This window comes from Coregonus clupeaformis, chromosome 20 (genome assembly GCF_020615455.1).
Source record: "Coregonus clupeaformis isolate EN_2021a chromosome 20, ASM2061545v1, whole genome shotgun sequence".
NCBI lineage: Eukaryota > Metazoa > Chordata > Actinopteri > Salmoniformes > Salmonidae > Coregonus > Coregonus clupeaformis.
In genome coordinates, this window is record NC_059211.1 from 44,633,905 (window position 1) to 44,654,869 (window position 20,965).

The following is a 20,965-nucleotide window of genomic DNA, read 5'->3' on the forward strand; positions in this document are numbered from 1 at the left end:
AGGAGTGGCTCAAGAAGAAGCACATTAAGGTCCTGGAGTGGCCTAGCCAGTCTCCAGACCTTAATCCCATAGAAAATCTGTGGATGGAGCTGAAGGTTCGAGTTGCCAAACGTCAGGCTCGAAACCTTAATGACTTGGAGAAGATCTGCAAAGAGGAGTGGGACAAAATCCCTCCTGAGATGTGTGCAAACCTGGTGGCCAACTACAAGAAACGTCTGACCTCTGTGATTGCCAACAAGGGTTTTGCCACCAAGTACTAAGTCATGTTTTGCAGAGGGGTCAATACTTATTTCCCTCATTAAAATGCAAATCAATTTAGAACATTTTTGACATGCGTTTTTCTGGATTTTTTTGTTGTTATTTTGTCTCTCACTGTTCAAATAAACCTACCATTACAATTATAGACGGATCATGTCTTTGTTAGTGGGCAAACGTACAAAATCAGCAGGGGATCAAATACTTTTTTTCCTCACTGTATATATCAGGGGTGTCAAACTCATTTTAGCTCAGGGGCCACATGGAGGAAAATCTATTCCCAAGTGGGCCGGACCGGTAAAATCATGGTTTATATAACTTAAAAACAACAACTTCAGATTGTTTTCTTTGTTTTAATACTATCAACATAAAACATAAAGCTGGAGCCTGAGGACAGTGTGTCCAAAATAGTACAAGCACAACATCACTATTAATCATAAAACACCTCAAGTTTATTTGAAAATTCTAAAGAAAAAGAACACACAAACACACAATGCCTCAGTGATTCACAGAACTGTTTCACAGATCACAGAACTATATCAGGGTGTCATTACTCAGGCAGAAATGTAGATACAAATAATGAAATCCTGTTCCCCAAACAAGTGCAAGAACCACAGAGTCAAGAATAGGTTAAATATACAAATAAAATAAAATCAATTAAAAACAATAGCACATCAACATAGAAACATATAAACATAAAGCTGGAGCCTGAGGACAGTGTCCAAAAGCACAACATCACTATTAATCATAAAACACCTCAAGCTATTTGAAATTCTGAGGACAAACAACACACAAACACACAATGCTTCAGTGATTCACATAAGTATATCACAGATCACAGAACTATATCAGGGTGTCTCATGCAGCACTTTAAGTGGGGTTGCATAGTTTATTTGACTCCTGAAACCTGGCATCTTTTAGCTTTCACCAGCGCATCAATATCAGGCGTCACATCCTGAGTGGCAGCCAACTTCAGGATGTGATTCAAGTGCTTGTGCGTGAGCCTTGAGCGCAGCTTTGTTTTATTTATGCTCATTACAGAGAACTTGCTCACAAAGATATGTGGTTCCAAACATGCACAACAGTTTTGCAGCGAGGGCTGTCAAGTTGGGGTAACCTGGCAAGAGATTCTGATAAAATGTGTCCAAGCCAGCTGCGGCAAATTTGCCCTTCAAATCCGAGTCACACTACAAGTATATTATTTCAGGTTGGATGCTGATGGGCAGATCAGAGGGATTCACGGTTAATGGCGAACAAAAAACGTTGAAGTCTTTCTCCAGTTCACCAAAAATCTGAAAGCGTTGCTCAAACTCCCTTAACAGTCCCGTTATTTTATCTTTGAACCGCTTCATGTCTGCCACATGTTGGGTCGCGCACACATTTTTCAGACAGGGGAAGTGAGCTGCATCACCACCGGCGAGTTGCGTCTCCCACAATGACAGCTTCAACTTGAAAGAACGTATGCTGTCATAATACTGCGTGGCAACTTTGTTGCACCCTTGCAGCTGTTTGTTCAAGTTATTCAGGTGCTCTGTAACATCCACCATAAATGCAAGGTCCTGCATCCATTCTGCGGAATGAAATTCTAACACTGGTTTGCCCTTTTCTTCCATGAACTGTTCAATTTCTTCTCGTAAATCAAAGAAACGCCTCAGCACAGCACCTCGGCTTAACCATCTTACCTCAGTGTGGTATGGCAGGCCATAGATGTGATCTTTCTCTCTGAGAAGGCTGTCAAACTGACGTTGATTCAGGCTTCTGGATCGGATGAAATTAACAGTTTGGATAATATAATAATAATAATATAATAATAATATAATATAATAATATAATAATAATATAATAAAAATAATAACCACCTTCATGACGTTATCCATCTTTAATGACTTGCAACACAAAGCCTCCTGGTGCAAAATACAGTGAAAAGTCCAAAAATCACGTCCTCCATTTGCAGATTGCACTTTCTCTCTGAACTTTGTCACAACGCCTGCTTTTTTCCCGATCATTGAGGGTGCACCATCTGTAGCCAGGCTGACAGCGCGGGACCAGTCCACTCCGACCCTGTCCAGCGCGCTGACGAGTGCAGTGAAAATATCAGCTGCTGTCGTTGTATCTGTCATCGGCAACAACTCCACGAACTCCTCGGTGACGGTCAATGTGTCATCAACTCTGCGGATGAAAATGCCCAGTTGTGCAACATCTGTAATGTCCGTGCTTTCATCAATTGCAACCGAAAACGCAATAAATTACTTTACTTTTTGCTTCAACTGGCTGTCCAAATCCACTGAAAGATCGGAAATCCTGTCTGCAACTGTGTTTCTTGTCAGGCTGATATTTGCAAAAGCCTGGTGCTTTTCAGGGCACACAATCTCCGCTGCCTTCATCATGCATGTTTTTACAAATTCACCCTCACTAAATGGTTTTGAAGCCACTGCGATTTCATTAGCAATGAGGTAGCTAGCTTTCACTGCAGCGTCACTGATGTCTCGGCTGTGAGTAAACACAGACTGCTGTTTCTTCAGACCCGCCAACAGTTCATTCACCTTCTCTCTTCTCCGCTGTCCTTGAAAGTTGTCATATTTGTCGGCATGAAGACTCACATAGTGGCGACGAAGGTTATATTCTTTCAGCACTGCAACATGCTGTGAACACACCAAACATACAGCTTTCCCATTCAATTCCGTGAATAAATAGAAGGATGACAATTTTTCTTGGAACACTGCACTCTGCGTCCACTTTTCTCTTTTTTGACAGAGACATATTGGGGCAATGAGGGTGCCAAAGCACATAATGTTAAAAGTAGAAGCCGTAATAAATATTGCGGGCAAAACATAGTAGCTCATCCGGACTGGCTGCACTTGCTTGACCTATTTGCTCTGCCCCGGTATAAACAGTTTGCTTGCTTAACACAATTGCTATTGCGCCATCCAGTGGACACAATTGGAACAGCAGTTTATTTTATTGAAAAATTGCAGCTCATTTTTATACTTTACAAAATCATCTCGCGGGCCGGATTAAACCCGTTTGCGGGCCTGATCCGGCCCGCGGGCCGGATGTTTGACACCCCTGGTATATATGAAAGAGTGTGAAATTGTGAGCTCCGTAGCTTGGTGAATATGCCCAGAAAGAAACACAAACACATGGCAGTTAGTTTGTCCGCTACAGCTCCTTCTCCCTCCACCTGGCCCATTCCTCCCCATCTCCTCCACTAACTAGGCTGCTCCTGCCTCAGTGTTGTTCTCCTGTAATTGGAGCTGCAAGCTCAAGACGTGCTCAGTGTTCGTCAGGCTGACAGGCAGGGCGGCTTCCATTAAGGTTTAATAAGTGAGTCGGCGAGGAGAGGGTTGCTGTCAGCCCGTTGGGACAGAGAGGGACCTGTCCCCTTCCCCTCTCCTCCCTCTTCACCCCTCCCTGCACCAGCTGCTTTGTCTCCCCCAGCCATTGACACAAAGCAGAGTGGCTCCAAAGGCGACACTCACTAATGGCCTAGGCCTTTCAGAGTGCGATGTGGGGAGAAAAAAAGAAGACTCATTGGGTCTGGATGGGAGGAAAATGGTGCTGCTCCAGATAGGGAGGATGAATTTCAATGGTGGTTCAGTCTCATTACCAGGAAAGGGCAACCCTCCTCGCCGTATTCTCCAGCTGAGCCGTCGAAACACAGACGCTCATCACAACCTCTCCCCACACCGAGATGACAGCGTATTATTGCACCTTACAGAATTTAATCTGAAGTGCCATAGTGAACCCCGGCCATGCATTTTCAGGATAAAATCTGAAAGGGTAAAAGAAATGGCGAAATCCTCCTCAGTATAAGAGGAGAATGGTGCTGCTCCAGAAAGGGAGGATGCATTTCAATGGTGGTTCAGTCGCATTACCAGGAAAGGGCAACCCTCCTCGCCGTATTCTCCAGCTGAGCCGTCGAAACACAGACGCTCATCACAACCTCTCCCCACACCGAGAAGACAGCGTATTATTGCACCTTACAGAATTTAATCTGAAGTGCCATAGTGAACCCCGGCCGTGCATTTTCAGGGTAAAATCTGAAAGGGTAAAATAAATCGCAAAATCTTCCTCAGTATAAGTGAAGTATGAACATTTCCAGATGTGGATGAAATTATGGTCCAAAGTTGTTTAGAGAGCCATCAAGGCTTGTGGTTTTTAGGAATTACCAAACCCAAGAACCAATTCATTACCTCATTGTTTTATTCCTAAACCAGAGGCCACAGTAAATAAATATGACAGCAGCGACATAGCCTGACAATGTCATTTATTCCACTGTCTCTCTATGCTGCCTGGCTGCCACTGAACATCATCATTTAGGAGAGAGAGAGAGAGAGAGAGAGAGAGAGAGAGAGAGAGAGAGAGAGAGAGAGAGAGAGAGAGAGAGAGAGAGAGAGAGAGAGAGAGAGAGAGAGAGAGAGAGAGAGAGAGAGAGAGAGAGAGAGAGAGAGAGAGACTTTCAACGGAGTAAGAGGGAGCGAGAGAAAGAAAAATAGAGATATAAAATACCTTTATTGGGTCTGGGAACCCACGACAAAATAAACACTCAAACAAACAAAAACATGGTTGAACATTAATTAAAAACACAACACCAAATCTTCCTCCACAGTAACTAAACACAACAACCTCTGACTGCGATAATGGCGCCGGAGGGGATGGCTGCTGTTTTATGGGCTCTTAACCAACCGTGCTATTTTGTTTGTTTTTTTGCATTGTTTGTAACTTATTTTGTACATAATGTTGCTGCTACCATCTCTTATGACCGAAAAGAGCTTCTGGACATCAGAACAGCGATTACTCACCTTGAACTGGACAAATCATTTTTATTTAATAAGTCGGACGAGAGGGATTTGCTCCAGACACCCGACAGGACCCTCATCCCCGTCATTCGCAGTAGAAAGAAAAGGAGATATCGCGGAAGGAGATCGGGGTGCCTGGTAAGGAGCCGGCGACGAGTGGCTAATCTACCTTTGCCATCGGTACTATTGGCCAAGGTACAATCGCTGGATAATAAAGTGGACGAACTACAAGCACGTATATCCTACCAATGGGACATTAAAAACTGTAATATCTTATGCTTCACCGAGTCGTGGCTGAACGAAGACATGAATAACATACAGCTGGCGGGTTATACACTGTATCGGCAGGATAGAACAGCAGCCTCTGGTAAGACAAGGGGTGGAGGTCTATGTATATTTGTAAACAACAGCTGGTGCATAATATCTAAGGAAGTCTCAAGGTTTTGCTCGCCGAGGTAGACTATCTCAAATAAGCTGTAGAACACACTATCTACCAAGAGAGTTTTCATCTATATTCTTCGTAGCTGTCTATTTACCACCACAAACCGATGCTGGCACTAAGACCGCACTCAATGAGCTGTACACGGCCATAAGCAAACAGGAAAACGCTTATCCAGAGGCGGCGCTCCTAGTGGCCGGGGACTTTAATGCAGGGAAACTTAAATCTGTTTTACCTAATTTCTACCAGCATGTTAAATGTGGAAACAGAGGGGAAAAAAACTCTAGACCACCTTTACTCCACACACAGAGGCGCGTACAAAGCTCTCCCTCGCCAGCCACTTGGCAAATCTGACCATAATTATATCCTCCTGATTCCTGCTTACAAGCAAAAACTAAAGCAGTAAGCACCAGTGACTCGGTCAATAAAAAAGTGGTCAGATGAAGCAAATGCTAAGCTACAGGACTGTTTTGCTAGCACAGACTGGAATATGTTCCGGGATTCTTCCGATGGCATTGCAGAGTACACCACATCAGTCACTGGCTTCATCAATAAGTACAAGCCTACCAGACGAGCTAAATTACTTCTATGCTCGCTTCGAGGCAACACTGAAACATGCATGAGAGCATCAGCTGTTCCGGACGACCGTGTGATCACGCTTTCCGTAGCCGATGTGAGTAAGACCCTTAAACAGGTCAACATTCACAAGGTCGCAGAGCCAGATGGATTACCAGGACGTGTACACCGAGCATGCGCTGACCAACTGGCAAGTTTCTTCACTGACATTTTCAACCTCTCCCTGTCTGAGTCTGTAATACCAACATGTTTCAAGCAGACCACCATAGTCCCTGTGCCCAAGAACACTAAGGTAACGTGCCTAAATTACTACCGACCCGTTGCACTCACGTCTGTAACCATGAAGTGATTTGAAAGGCTGTTCATGGCTCACATCAACACCATTATCCCAGAAACGCTAGACCCACTCCAATTTGCATACCACCCAAACAGATGATGGAATCTCTATTGCACTTCACACTGCCCTTTCACACCTGGACAAAAGGAACACCTATGTGAGAAAGCTATTCATTGACTACAGCTCAGCATTCAACACCATAGTGACCTCAAAGCTCATCACTAAGCTAAGGACCCTGGGACTAAACACCTCCCTCTGCAACTGGATCCTGGACTTCCTGACGGGCCGCCCCCAGGTGGTAAGGGTAGGTAACAACACATCCGGCACGCTTATCCTCAACACGGGGGCCCCTCAGGAGTGCGTGCTCAGTCCCCTCCTGTACTCCCTGTTCACGCATGACTGCATGGCCAGGCACGACTCCAACATCATCATTAAGTTTGCCGATGACACAACAGTGGTAGGCCTGATCACCGACAACGACGAGACAGCCTATAGGGAAGAGGTCAGAGACCTGGCCGTGTGGTGCCATGACAACAACCTCTCCTTCAACGTGATCAAGACAAAGGAGATGATTGTGGACTACAGGAAAAGGAAGACCGAGCACGCCCCCATTCTTATCGACAGGACTGTAGTGGAGCAGGTTGAGAGCTTCAAGTTCCTTGGTGTCCACATCACCAACAAACTAACATGGTCCAAGCACACCAAGACAGTCGTGAAGAGGGCACGACAAAACCTATTCCCCCTCAGGAGACTGAAAAGATTTGGCATGGGTCCTCATATCCTGAAAAGGTTCTACAGCTGCACCATCGAGAGCTTCCTGACTGGTTGCATCACTGCCTGGTATGGCAACTGCTCTGCCTCCAACCGCAAGGCACTACAGAGGGTAGTGCGTACAGCCCAGTACATGACTGGGGCCAAGCTTCCTGCCATCCAGGACCTCTATACCAGGCGGTGTCAGAGGAAGGCCCTAAAAATTGTCAAAGACTCCAGCCACCCTAGTCATAGACTGTTCTCTCTGCTACCGCATGGCAAGCGGTACCGTAGCGCCAAGACTAGGCCCAATAGGCTTCTAGACAGCTTCTAGCCCCAAGCCATAAGACTCCTGAACATCTAATGAAATGTCTACCTAGACTATTTGCATTGCCCCCCCTCTTTTACGCTGCTGCTACTCTCTGTTTATTATCTATGCATAGTCACTTTAATAACTCTACCTACATGTACATATTACCTCGACTAACCGGTGCCCCCGCACATTGACTCTGTACCAGTACCCCCTGTATATAGCCTCGCTATTGTTATTTTACTGCTGCTCTATAATTATTTGTTACTTTTATTTCTTATTTTTTTAGGTATTCTTTCTTAAAACTGCATTGTGGTTAAAGGCTTGTAAGTAAGCATTTCACTGTAAGGTCTACACCTGTTGTATTCGGCGCTTGTGACAAATAACATTTCATTTGATTTGATACCCCATATGCTCATCAACAGCTCAATGTTACTGACCAGTTTGTAGTAGGCAAACTCAGCCCACAGTCTCGCTGCCAACATCAACCTCCAGCATGCCCACCACATCCACAGACCCCTGTCCCCGAATACTGTTATTTAGTGTCTTACAAATTGCTAATTTAGCTGCCCCTGACACAAAGTTAAGTAAGAGAACTACACCCCTTTGACTAAACCTGTACTTTGGGTCAAATATAAACTGTTGGGAAGAGAAAACCTCTCCCAGAGCTGAGAACCAACTAGCCTTTTGTGAAGGCGCCTGGACCAAACACATCCGCCCACCTTGTCAATTCTACCCCTTCCAGGGAAGAAGCACAGGACACTTTTACACATATTGTGTACATGGCCTTCTTTCCCACCGCCTTGAACTCCCCCAGCTCTGGGGTATCGAAGGAAAGTAACATCCCCACGTCCTCCTCTAATGCCCCTGCCGTAGCACTAACATTCAGCACAGGGAACACATAACCCAGACCCTCCGTCCACCGATCAGAGTTGGAAGTATCAGTCACATACTGCCGATGAAGTCCTGGCAAGGAATCGCAGACCTCAGCTATGACCTTCCTCAGTAGGCGAGATGATTGGATCCCAGCTCTTTCTCCCAGCTCCTCCAACGATCTGCTCCTGCTCTGCATCAGATGACCCAGCTTGGTACACCCAACACCTAACAGGCATGAATGTAGGCTGGCTGAACCCATAGCACAAGACTGGATGACAGTGTAATAAAACAGAGGCTCTTCAAAAAGCCAGATCCCTGGTGGCGTGCCGGCCTTACAGGACATGTCAAAAACTCTCCAAGCCTGCATAACAGACTCATAGAATGGAGTCAGGCCAGACAAATCAACCCTCTCTAGCTTTAAGAGGAAAAGGTGCTTGTCTAAGCCCAAACAGCCCGCTTTCCTCATCAATGTGTAGGCTGTATCGACCCAGCTAGAACCGTCACTGTAAAATGGTCTCTTGGCTGCTTGAAGCCGGAAAGCCATGATCCTAGAATAAATGTCCACCAGGCCTTGCCCACCCTCGTGCAGTGGCAGGTACAGGGCTACAACTTCCAATCCAATGTTGTCCAGACCATAAGAAATTGACAAGGGTCCTGTGAAGCTCTTGTTATTTTACAGGGGGGGAGGGGGGTTGCTGTAAAATCATTAGTCTGTGCCACAGGGTAGAGGCAGCTAGGTTATTGGCTACCAGCACCCTTCCCCTGTAAGACAGCTGGGGTAGCATCCATTTCCACCAAGACAATCTGGCACACACCTTCTCCACTACACCCTCCCAGTTCTTTTTTTGAAAGACATCGGAGCCTAGAAAACCCCCCAAAGTCTTCATCCCATCTCTGCCCCACTGAAGCCCCACTGGTAACCGTGGAGCGGACCCTATCTGAAGCTGACCTGCCCACAGCGATTCACTTTTTTCCCAATTAACTCTAGCTGAGGAGGCCCCCCCCATTCACCTTTAAAGCGTTTGAGAGAACCTTAACATCCTCACCCCCTGTAATAAAAACTGTCACGTCATCTGCATACGTAGACAGTGCTATTGTGGGACCCTTCATAACCCCTGGCACAGAGAAACCAGTAAGCCTCGCTCTTAAAAAACTAAGCATTGGTATTGCCAGACAATATAACTGTCCTGAAATTGGGCATCCCTGCCTAATACCCCTTTGGACGGGGATGGGGCAGCTCAAACCATCCCCCACCTTCACCATACATGAGGCCCCAGCATACATTAAACTCATCCAAGACAAAGACACATCCCCAAACCCAAAGGCTTTCATTGTTTTGAACAAGTACTGGTGGTCCACACAGTCAAAAGCCTTCTCCTGATCCAAAGAATGCAAACCCACATTCACATCAGACTGTTTACAAATGTCTAAAACATCTCTTATTAGAAACAAGTTATCAACAATAGAGTGGTCAGGTACACAGCAAGACTAGGCATTGACTTGCTTAGATAAATAAAGGTTAAATAAAATTAAAATTAAAGACTGGTCCTTGTGGACCAACAGACCCAGATATCTGTTTGAGAGACACTTAGATATCATTTTATATTCTGCACACAGCAATGCAACAGGTCGCCAGTTTTTTAAAAGAGCCTAATCTCCCTTTTTTTTTGGCAACAATGAAAGCACAGCACGTTGACAGGAAGAGAACCCTCATGAAAAGATTCACACCACTTCATAAAAATCCCCCCAATAGACCCCCAAAAGTGCTTATAGAAATCAGATGGTAAACCATCAATGCCAGGGGCTCGGCCTGATGAGATCTGCATAACTGCAGTGAACAGCTCCTGCAGAGTAATGTCAGAGTCCAAAGCAGCTCTCTGCTCAGGGCCCAATTGAGGAAGTCCATGTAACAACTGTTCAGCACACAAAGGTTCACAATCCTCCGCCTTATAGAGGGCAGAGTAGAAATCCACGGCATGTTGGCACATCTCACCGTCATCCATGGTCACCTTCCCATCAGGGAGACGAAGGCAGACCATCTGTTTGCATTGCAATGTCGACTGCCCTAGGTTTTTTTCTAAAGCGCTAGGAGCATCCATATCCTTGAGGGTAGCAAAGTGAGACCTAATCAAGGCACCCTTCACTCTTTCCTGTAAAAACGACCTCAGTTCATGTCTCTTGTCCTGTAAGTTCATGACTAGTCTGGGGTCATTCTGAGTGAGCAACTTCAATTCAATAGATGTGATGTCCTGTTTAAGGGCCCTGATAGTCTCTTTAACTTCAATACTAGACAGAGCAGTATACTGTTGACAAAACACACGTATTTGGGCCTTCCCAACCTCCCACCATTCTCTCAAGGACTCAAAGTTCCATTTAATAGCCCTCCAATTTTCCCAAAACAACAACCTTTTCACAAAACATGGCATCATGTAATAACTTAACATTAAAATATAAATAATGTGATGACCTTTGTGGACAGGACAAGTGAATATCAACAGTAACAATATGGTGATCAGAAAAACCCACAGGAGTGATGTCACACCTTACACCTTACTACCACAGTAGTGCTCAGATACATACAATCTGTCTAACCTTGCTGCACTGACACGACCTTCATTAACTTTTAGCCATGTGTACTGCCTAACTTTTGCATTTCTTACTCTCCACACATCAGAAAGCGCAAACTCAGTTAATAGACCAGACAGACAAGTAGCTGACCGCAGGTGAGGTTCTTCAGCAGTGTGATCAACAGTAAAATCCACTGTACAGTTCCAGTCCCCCCCTAAAACCATACACCCCTCTTGGTGACACTGTCTTAAGGTTTCCTTTATTTGATCAAATACAGCAATACCCTCATTAGGAGCATAAACATTCAAAATAAAACAATAAAAAATAAAACATAACATCCACCTTGACCAATTAAACCCGACCCTTGACAATCTATGTTGTAGATACCACAGTCACTCCTAAGCCTGAGGAAAACAAAATTGCCACTCCAGCACTGAAATTAGTACCATGACTGAGTATATGTTGCTTCTCCCACCATATACCCCAGTAAACCTCATTAGCCTCATCACTATGTATCTCCTGTAGAATAACAACATGAATCCTTTTCTGTTTTATTACTTCTAATACCCAAGCACTCTTATTCCTGTCCCTTCCCCCATTAATATTGAGAGAACCTACCCTTAGTACCTCCATATAGAAAAGAGAAAGGAAAAACAGAAGAAACCACAGAGAAAACAGACAAAGATAAAAAATAAAAAAAAATAAAAAAAAGTTATGTCACACTATGAGGCATGATAATCATCATAATTTTCTCTTAACCTTACCACGTTTCCCACGACCTTTTGCTGCTGTGACAGCAGTAACATATTTCCTCAAGAGGAAACGCTTCTTCACACTCAACTGGTCTAACTCCACGGTCTTCTGTCACACCACAGCTGACCTCACAAACTTATCAACATCAAAATAAATTTGCCCAATTTAACATTTCCCAAAAGTCTGGTCCAGGAACCCATTTACCTCATCTAGATTGTAAATTGAGTCATCGCCAGCTGCAATCATATCAGAAATGTCCAGATCCTTCTCCTGATCCTCCTCAACTGAGGCCACAGACCCCTGACTCCCCCTGCCACATCCCTCTCAACACTCCCCACTTGCACCCTATCACTCATACCGGGCATCTCCTCCAGTGCCTGGGAGACTAGCCCCACCTGAACCCCCTCCTGTACCCCATCACTCGTAATGGACATCTCCTCCACTACCTGGGAGACTAGCTCCACCTGAATCCCCTCCTGTACCCCATCACTCGTACTAGGCATCTCCTCACCATTCTGGGGAAATGACTCCCCAGATCCATCATTACCTCCTACAACAATATTTTTCTGCTGCACATCAGACGCTATGTTCCCCTCTGGTACAAGCTGCAACTCAATACCATCAACACAAACAACTTATTCCTCAGCAACAGGCACTTGTGGCTGCTCTACCACTGTCGGCTCACCTCTCCCTACAGAGAGAGAGAGAGAGAGAGAGAGAGAGAGAGAGAGAGAGAGAGAGAGAGAGAGAGAGAGAGAGAGAGAGAGAGAGAGAGAGAGAGAGAGAGAGAGAGAGAGAGAGAGAGAGAGAGAGAGAGAGAGAGAGAGAGAGAGAGAGAGAGAGAGAGAGAGAGAGAGAGAGAGAGAGAGAGAGAGAGAAACATGACTGTTTAGCAGAATACTCAAGCAGAATGGGAAGGACAATGCTTAGCCAGCAGAATGATGAGTTCTCTATGTGACAGATAGAGGGAAGTAAAGGGGAAATAAATAAAAGGGAAATCAGTCACGCTAATATGAAACCAAAAAACAATACAGGTACTTTGTGGATATCCACTCTATAGTTAAAGATGCCATAGACAACACAACACATAATTCACTCACTGTAACTATGGTCCCCCGCGATCCTCCATGTATTTCCAAGGTCTATTGAATAAGTGATCAAACACTAATTAGAGTAGAAAAGGACATCAATTGACCAAGATGGCAACTTGATTAGCACTAAATCCTTTTCACTGTGGCCTTTCAATTGGCACTTTCTATTGTTATAGAATGTACTGTAGGCTGTCCCCATTCCCTGCCACGTGTCAACACATGGAGAATAATACTCTGTCTCGCCAAGCTCCAAAACCCTCTAATTAACTACTAGCTAGTTTCTCCTACCTGCTCCCAATTGTTGCCATTTGTCTCCATTACAATACATTTGTCAGATGATAAAAGTATGTTTGTTTAAAGCAGACCTCTGCTCCCTGCATTCTGGCATGTTCTTTCTCTCCTAGTTAAAAGTGTCTCTCTCTCACTCTCCCTCTCTGTCTATCTCTCTCTCTCTCTCCCTCTCCCTCTCTGTCTCTGTCTCTGTCTCTGTCTCTGTCTCTCTGTCTTTCTGTCTCTCTCTCTCTCTCTCTCTCTCTCTCTCTCTCTCTCTCTCTCTCTCTCTCTCTCTCTCTCTCTCCCTCTCCCTCTCTCTCTCTCTCTCTCTCTCTCTGTCTCTCTCTCTGTCTATCTCTCTCTCAATTCAATTTCAATTTAAGGGCTTTATTGGCATGGGAAACGTGTGTTAACATTGCCAAAGCAAGTGAAGTAGATAGTAAACAAAAGTGAAATAAACAATAAATATTAACAGTAAACATTACACTCAGAAGTTTCAAAATAATAAAGACATTTCAAATGTCATATTATGTATATATACAGTGTTGTAACAATGTGCAAATAGTTAAAGTACAAATGGGAAAATAAATAAACATAAATATGGGTTGTATTTACAATGGTGTTTGTTCTTCACTGGTTGCCCTTTTCTTGTGGCAACAGGTCACACATCTTGCAGCTGTGATGGCACACTGTGGTTTTTCACCCAGTAGATAAGGGAGTTTATCAAAATTGGGTTTGTTTTCGAATTCTTTGTGGATCGCTGTAATCTGAGGGAAATATGTGTCTCTAATATGGTCATACATTTGGCAGGAGGTTAGGAAGTGCAGCTCAGTTTCCACCTCATTTTGTGGGCAGTGTGCACATAGCCTGTCTTCTCTTGAGAGCCAGGTCTGCCTACGGCGGCCTTTCTCAATAGCAATGCTCACTGAGTCTGTACATAGTCAAAGCTTACCTTAAGTTTGGGTCAGTCACAGTGGTCAGGTATTCTGCCACTGTGTACTCTCTGTTTAGGGCCAAATAGCATTCTAGTTTGCTCTGTTTTTTTGTTTGTTCTTTCCAATGTGTCAAGTAATTCTCTTTTTGTTTTCTCATGATTTGGTTGGGTCTAATTGTGTTGTTGTTGTTGTTGTTGTTGTTGTTGTCCTGGGGCTGTGTGGGGTCTGTTTGTGTTTTTGAACAGAGCCCCAGGACAAGCTTACTTAGGGGACTATTCTCCAAGTTCATCTCTCTGTAGGTGATGGCTTTGTTATGGAAGGTTTGGGAATCGCTTCCTTTTAAGTGGTTATAGAATTTAACTGCTCTTTTCTGGATTTTGATAATTAGCGGGTATTGGCCTAATTCTGCTCTGCATGCATTATTTGGTGTTTTACGTTGTACACGGAGGATGTTTTTGCAGAATTCTGCATGCAGAGTCTCAATTTGGTGTTTGTCCCATTTTGTGAATTCTTGGTTGGTGAGCGGACCCCAGACCTCAGAACCATAAAGGGCAATGGGTTCTATAACTGATTCAAGTATTTTTAGCCAGATCCTAATTGGTATGTCAAAATTTATGTTCCTTTTGATGGCATAGAAGGCCCTTCTTGCCTTGTCTCTCAGATCGTTCACAGCTTTGTGGAAGTTACCTGTGGCGCTGATGTTTAGGCCGAGGTATGTATAGTTTTTGTGTGCTCTAGGGCAACGGTGTCTAGATGGAATTTGTATTTGTGGTCCTGGCAACTGGACCTTTTTTGGAACACCATTATTTTTGTCTTACTGAGATTTACTGTCAGGGCCCAGGTCTGACAGAATCTGTGCAGAAGATCTAGGTGCTGCTGTAGGCCCTCCTTGGTTGGTGACAGAAGCACCAGATCATCAGCAAACAGAATACATTTGACTTCAGATTCTAGTAGGGTGAGGCCGGGTGCTGCAGACTGTTCTAGTGCCCTCGCCAATTCGTTGATATATATGTTGAAGAGGGTGGGGCTTAAACTGCATCCCTGTCTCACCCCACGGCCCTGTGGAAAGAAATGTGTGTGTTTTTTGCCAATTTTAACCGCACACTTGTTGTTTGTGTACATGGATTTTATAATGTCGTATGTTTTTCCCCCAACCCCACTTTCCATCAATTTGTATAGCAGACCCTCATGCCAAATTGAGTCAATAGCTTTTTTGAAATCAACAAAGCATGAGAAGACTTTGCCTTTGTTTTGGTTTGTTTGTTTGTCAATTAGGGTGTGCAGGGTGAATATGTGGTCTGTCGTACGATAATTTGGTAAAAAGCCAATTTGACATTTGCTCAGTACATTGTTTTCACTGAGGAAATGAACTAGTCTGCTGTTATTGATAATGCAGAGGATTTTCCCAAGGTTGCTGTTGACGCATATCCCACGGTAGTTATTGGGGTCAAATTTGTCTCCACTTTTGTGGATTGGGGTGATCAGTCCTTGGTTCCAAATATTGGGGAAGATGCCAGAGCTAAGGATGATTTTAAAGAGTTGAAGTATAGCTAATTGAAATTTGTGGTCTGTATATTTTATCATTTCATTGAGGATACCATCAACACCACAGGCCTTTTTGGGTTGGAGGGTTTGTATTTTGTCCTGTAGTTCATTCAATGTAATTGGAGAATCCAGTGGGTTCTGGTAGTCTTTAATGGTTGATTCTAAGATTGGCATTTGATCATGTATATTTTTTTGCTGTTTGTTCTCTGTTATAGGGCCAAAAGGATTGGAGAAGTGGTTTACCCATACATCTCCGTTTTGGATAGATAGCTCTTCGTGTTGTTGTTTGTTTAGTGTTTTCCAATTTTCCCAGAAGTGGTTAGACTCTATGGATTCTTCAATTACATTGAGCTGATTTCTGACATGCTGTTCCTTCTTTTTCCGTAGTGTATTTCTGTATTGTTTTAGTGATTCACCATAGTGAAGGCGTAGGCTCAGGTTTTCTGGGTCTCTATGTTTTTGGTTGGATAGGTTTCTCAATTTCTTTCTTAGGTTTTTGCATTCTTCATCAAACCATTTATCACTGTTGTTACTTTTCTTCGGTTTTCTGTTAGAGATTTTTAGATTTGATAGGGAAGCTGAGAGGTCAAATATACTGTTTAGATTTTCTACTGCCAAGTTTACACCTTCTCTATTACAGTGGAACGTTTTGTCCAGGAAGTTGTCTAGAATGGATTGAATTTGTTGTTGCCTTATTGTTTTATGGTAGGTTTCAACACTCCTTTCCTTTCATCTATAGCATTTCTTAATATTATTCAGTTCCTTTGGCTTTGATGCCTCATGATTGAGTATTGTGGTCCTCTGTAGCTCAGCTGGTAGAGCACGGCGCTTGTAACGCCAAGGTAGTGGGTTCGATCCCCGGGACCACCCATACACAAAAATGTATGCACGCATGACTGTAAGTCGCTTTGGATAAAAGCGTCTGCTAAATGGCATATTATTATATATTAATATTATTGCTCTGTTCAAGTAGACTGTGATTTTGCTGCGGTCTGATAGGGGTGTCAGTGGGCTGACTGTGAACGCTCTGAGAGACTCTGGGTTGAGGTCAGTGATAAAGTAGTCTACAGTACTACTGCCAAGAGATGAGCTATAGGTGTACCTACCATAGGAGTCCCCTCGAAGCCTACCATTGACTATGTACATACCCAGTGTGCGACAGAGCTGCAGGAGTTGTGACCCGTTTTTATTGGTTATGTTGTCGTAGTTGTGCCTAGGGGGGCATATGGGGGAGGGAATGCTGTCACCTCCAGGTAGGTGTTTGTCCCCCTGTGTGCTGAGGGTGTCAGGTTCTTGTCCAGTTCTGGCATTTAGGTCGCCACAGACTAGTACATGTCCCTGAGTCTGGAAATGATTGATTTCCCCCTCCAGGATGGTGAAGCTGTCTTCATTAAATTATGGGGATTCTAGTGGGGGGATATAGGTAGCACACAGGAGGACATTTTTCTCTGTTGAGATAATTTCCTTTTGAATTTCTAACCAAATGTAAAATGTTCCTGTTTTGATTAATTTAATAGAGTGAGTTAGGTCTGCTCTATACCAAATTAGCATACCCCCTGAGTCCCTTCCCTGTTTCACACCTGGTAGTTTGGTGGATGGGACTACCTGCTCTCTGTAACCTAGAGGGCAACCAGTGGGTAAGTCTCCTCTATACCATGTTTCTTGTAGGATGACAATGTCTGTATTTCCGATTTCTTTGGTGAAGTCCAGATTCCTGCTCTTTAGGCCAAAGGCAGATGACCTCAGGCCTTGGATATTCCAGGATGAAATAGTAAAGGCTTTGTGTTCCATAAAGTGTCTAATGTTGTTGGTTGTGTGCTTTGGCCTCAGGCCAGTAATTGTGAGCAGAGCCTGCTGAGCATCTGGTACATGCCATTGGCTTGGGCTAGTGTAAGAGTGGGTGTTGGGCCTGTTTGCCTGCTCACGGCCTGGGCGTATGTGTGACTATCTCTCGCTCTCGCTCTCGCTCTCTCTCTCTCTCTCTCTCTCTGTCTCGCTCTCTCTCTGTCTCGCTCTCCCTCTCTTCCTCTCTGTCTCTTTCTCTCTCTCTTTCTCACTCTCCATCCCTCTCTGTCTATCTCTCGCTCTCTCTCACTCTTTGTCTATCTCTCTCTCTCCCTCCCTTGCTCTTCCTCTCTGTCTCTCTGTCTCTCTCTCTCTCTCTCTCTCTCTCTCTCTGTCTGTCTGTCTGTCTCTCTCTCTCTCAATTCAATTCAATTCAATTTAAGGGCTTTATCGGCATGGGAAACGTATGTTAACATTGCCAAAGCAAGTGAAGTAGATAGTAAACAAAAGTGAAATAAACAATAAATATTAACAGTAAACATTACACTCAGAAGTTCCAAAAGAATAATGACATTTCAAATGTCATATTATGTATACAGTGGGGAAAAAAGTATTTAGTCAGCCACCAATTGTGCAAGTTCTCCCACTTAAAAAGATGAGAGAGGCCTGTAATTTTCATCATAGGTACACGTCAACTATGACACACAAAATGAAAAGAAAATATCCAGAAAATCACATTGTAGGATTTTTAATGAATTTATTTGCAAATTATGGTGGAAAATAAGTATTTGGTCAATAACAAAAGTTTCTCAATACTTTGTTATATACCCTTTGTTGGCAATGACACAGGTCAAACGTTTTCTGTAAGTCTTCACAAGGTTTTCACACACTGTTGCTGGTATTTTGGCCCATTCCTCCATGCAGATCTCCTCTAGAGCAGTGATGTTTTGGGGCTGTCGCTGGGCAACACGGACTTTCAACTCCCTCCAAAGATTTTCTATGGGGTTGAGATCTGGAGACTGGCTAGGCCACTCCAGGACCTTGAAATGCTTCTTACGAAGCCACTCCTTTGTTGCCCGGGCAGTGTGTTTGGGATCATTGTCATGCTGAAAGACCCAGCCACGTTTCATCTTCAATGCCCTTGCTGATGGAAGGAGGTTTTCACTCAAAATCTCACGATACATGGCCCCATTCATTCTTTCCTTTACACGGATCAGTCGTCCTGGTCCCTTTGCAGAAAAACAGCCCCAAAGCATGATGTTTCCACCCCCATGCTTCACAGTAGGTATGGTGTTCTTTGGATGCAACTCACCATTCTTTGTCCTCCAAACACGACAAGTTGAGTTTTTACCAAAAAGTACTATTTTGGTTTCATCTGACCATATGACATTCTCCCAATCCTCTTCTGGATCATCCAAATGCACTCTAGCAAACTTCAGACGGGCCTGGACATGTACTGGCTTAAGCAGGGGGACACGTCTGGCACTGCAGGATTTGAGTCCCTGGCGGCGTAGTGTGTTACTGATGGTAGGCTTTGTTACTTTGGTCCCAGCTCTCTGCATGTCATTCACTAGGTCCCCCCGTGTGGTTCTGGGATTTTTGCTCACCGTTCTTGTGATCATTTTGACCCCACGGGGTGAGATCTTGCGTGGAGCCCCAGATCGAGGGAGATTATCAGTGGTCTTGTATGTCTTCCATTTCCTAATAATTGCTCCCACAGTTGATTTCTTCAAACCAAGCTGCTTACCTATTGCAGATTCAGTCTTCCCAGCCTGGTGCAGGTCTACAATTTTGTTTCTGGTGTCCTTTGACAGCTCTTTGGTCTTGGCCATAGTGGAGTTTGGAGTGTGACTGTTTGAGGTTGTGGACAGGTGTATTTTATACTGATAACAAGTTCGAAAAGGTGCCATTAATACAGGTAACGAGTGGAGGACAGAGGAGCCTCTTAAAGAAGAAGTTACAGGTCTGTGAGAGCCAGAAATCTTGCTTGTTTGTAGGTGACCAAATACTTATTTTCCACCATAATTTACAAATAAATTCATTAAAAATCCTACAATGTGATTTTCTGGAAAAAATATCTCAATTTGTCTGTCATAGTTGACGTGTACCTATTATGAAAATTACAGGCCTCTCTCATCTTTTTAAGTGGGAGAACTTGCACAATTGGTGGCTGACTAAATACTTTTTTTCCCCACTGTATATACAGTGTTGTAACAATGTGCAAATAGTTAAAGTACAGATGGGAAAATAAATAAACATAAATATGGGTTGTATTTACAATGGTGTTTGTTCTTCACTGGTTGCCCTTTTCTTGTGGCAACAGGTCACAAATCTTGCAGCTGTGATGGCACACTGTGGTTTTTCACTCAGTAGATAAGGGAGTTTATCAAAATTGGGTTTGTTTTCGAATTCTTTGTGGATCGCTGTAATCTGAGGGAAATATGTGTCTCTAATATGGTCATACATTTGGCAGGAGGTTAGGAAGTGCAGCTCAGTTTCCACCTCATTTTGTGGGCAGTGTGCACATAGCCTGTCTTCTCTTGAGAGCCAGGTCTGCCTACGGCAGCCTTTCTCAATAGCAAGGCTATGCTCACTGAGTCTGTACATAGTCAAAGCTTTCCTTAAGTTTGGGTCAGTCACAGTGGTCAGGTATTCTGCCACTGTGTACTCTCTGTTTAGGGCCAAATAGCATTCCGGTTGGGTCTAATTGGGTTGTTGTTGTTGTTGTTGTCCTGGGGCTCTGTGGGGTCTGTTTGTGTTGTGAACAGAGCCCCAGGACCAGCTTACTTAGGGGACTCTTCTCCAAGTGAATCTCTCTGTAGGTGATGGCTTTGTTATGGAAGGTTTGGGAATCGCTTCCTTTTAAGTGGTTATAGAATTTAACGGCTCTTTTCTGGATTTTGATAATTAGCGGGTATTGGCCTAATTCTGCTCTGCATGCATTATTTGGTGTTTTACGTTGTACACAGAGGATGTTTTTGCAGAATTCTGCATGCAAAGTCTCAATTTGGTGTTTGTCCCATTTTGTGAATTCTTGGTTGGTGAGCGGACCCCAGACCTCACAACCATAAAGTGCAATGGGTTCTATAACTCTCCTTGTTTTCTGTTGGTATTGTCCCTGGACTTGCACTGCAAAGAACACGTTTTCTCCTGACATTTTCTTAATTGATCCATGGCAGCAGCTTTGTGCTCTACTGTTTTTCCACTGCTATAGTAATTCATATATTCCGTTCTCCAGAGGAGCTTCTCTCAAGTTCTTTGTTGGGAAAATAAACATATTATCGTAGTCCTCTTTTCAGATGTGATTGTACATTTGTTTTATAATTTCTCATGCTGTTAGATGAAAATAACTTTGTGAAGTTCATGTGTTAATACAGTATGCAACTTAAAGCAATTACTCACTATTCAAGGGATAGTTCGATATTAAAAGGATAGTTCAATAAAGCCCTTTACCTACTTCCCAGAGTCCCGAAAAATCCCTTTAATTCCGGAGTGTACAGGCATCTTCCGCTGCAATGTAAATGTTACGCAACACTTCAGGGTTGGGAGATATTCTCAATCAGGAAGACAGTTATTACAGCCATTAAAATCACCATCCACTTTAGGTAATGAACACAATTAGCCATTACACCAATAGCATAGCTTCACAGGAGAGCATTCCTCCCCACCCACT

At 43.8% G+C, this 20,965-nt stretch overlaps 1 protein-coding gene across 4 annotated transcripts in view; it reads left to right on the plus strand.

Moving 5' to 3' along the window:
- The window catches only part of LOC121533484 (semaphorin-6B-like), a 163,680-nt gene that overhangs the window by 137,933 nt on the left and 4,782 nt on the right, over positions 1-20,965 (plus strand). The gene's annotated exons all lie outside the window — the stretch shown is intronic.